Below are 1423 nucleotides of genomic sequence, written 5' to 3' on the forward strand. Positions count from 1 at the left end.
ACCCAAAAAGGTTTCTTGATGGTCGCACGATGCCGAAAGAGGCACATTTAAACCCGTAACAAAACCATTTATTGGAAACAAATTGCTTGACCAAATGAGCGCCAATTTCAAAAGATTAAGCATAAACCTAGTCTCCCAAATTTCTATGTGGGGACAAAGTTTGCAAAATATTCAAGTTGTCCAAATGAAAAGATGGCCAATTCACGACTGCAAAAGTTCAATCTATCCATGTGCAAAAGTTCAATCTATCCGTGTGGTTGGTTGACACTTCTTGGTGCCAAAAAAGTGAAAAAGAGACGCAAACGAATTCAAAATCTAAATGTGGCATCACCTGGGTGGGTTGGAAAATCAGAGCTCAAACTGTAGCATACGTTCATTATGCAATACGTTCTTTGTGCAATTGATTTCCAAATTACTCTGCAACTCAACTCCAATGATATATAATTTGGGTTCAATCCCAGACATAGGCCTAAATGGAGAAAAACAAATGTAGACACAATAAGGCACCAGACGAGACGACACCAAATAAACAGATCTTGTTTATTTTCAGTAGTTACGTACATAAACCAAATGAAGTGTTAAGAAGTGCCAAAGTGCAAGCAGGTGAGTGCAGGAGGCGCAGCAGGTGGTGGTATTGTCATTTGATTGCATGACGTGCAGACACAGGCAAAAGACTAGTTTGTTGAATCTGTAAGAATGAAACAAAGTGAAACGAAAGAGTTAAATAGTTCTTTTCTATTTTTGGATAACAGTTTAGGAAAGGTGCACCGGTCCTGGAAGTAATGCAATACCAGGTCAATGCGTGGAGTGGACAGAGCAAGCTCTTCTTCCATCTCCCTGTTCTAAAAATCCATTTAATATATGGCCCCCAGATAGGGGGCGTATCAGATATTAAACTGATAAGAACAGATTTTTTGATTGAAAAAAGCATTCTTTATTAACATAAAGATGGCAAAAAACATACATAAATCACACATACAAGTGTACTGTGTCGCAGCACAGCCTAAACCCAATACACTATCAAACATAATCAAACATACAATATAATGCATTGCAAAACATATAGCACAAGGCATCCTATACTATACATAATACTTTGCATTATTCATTCACTACTTAAACAAAAACAACAATCAACAAGGTCTATGGGTGTGGAGGGTAGAGGGGAAGGGAGGGGGGAATCACAGAACTGAAGTTTTTATTGAAAGACAGACACATATATGGGAAGGGTAAATAAATAGAAAGACATATCAACAAAACATCAGTCTCTGTGAAAAATGGGGGAAGGGGCCACTGTCCCAGTCCTTGTTGGACAATCAAGCATGGGGGGAGGGGGCAGAAGAAGGGGGGTTTAGTCCTCTTCTTCCTCAGGGCTGTCCATGATGGAATAGTCTCTTAGCAGGCTGTGAATCAGCCTGCGACA

General features: G+C 39.6%; 1 pseudogene; it reads right to left on the reverse strand.

The window, feature by feature from the left end:
• Nucleotides 1-757: 757 nt before the first annotated feature.
• Nucleotides 758-932, reverse strand: LOC148542575 (U2 spliceosomal RNA; annotated as a pseudogene).
• Between the last annotated feature and the right edge of the window lie 491 nt (nt 933-1423).

This window comes from Taudactylus pleione, unplaced genomic scaffold (genome assembly GCF_031769625.1).
Source record: "Taudactylus pleione unplaced genomic scaffold, aTauple2 ptg000012l, whole genome shotgun sequence".
NCBI classification, from domain to species: domain Eukaryota; kingdom Metazoa; phylum Chordata; class Amphibia; order Anura; family Myobatrachidae; genus Taudactylus; species Taudactylus pleione.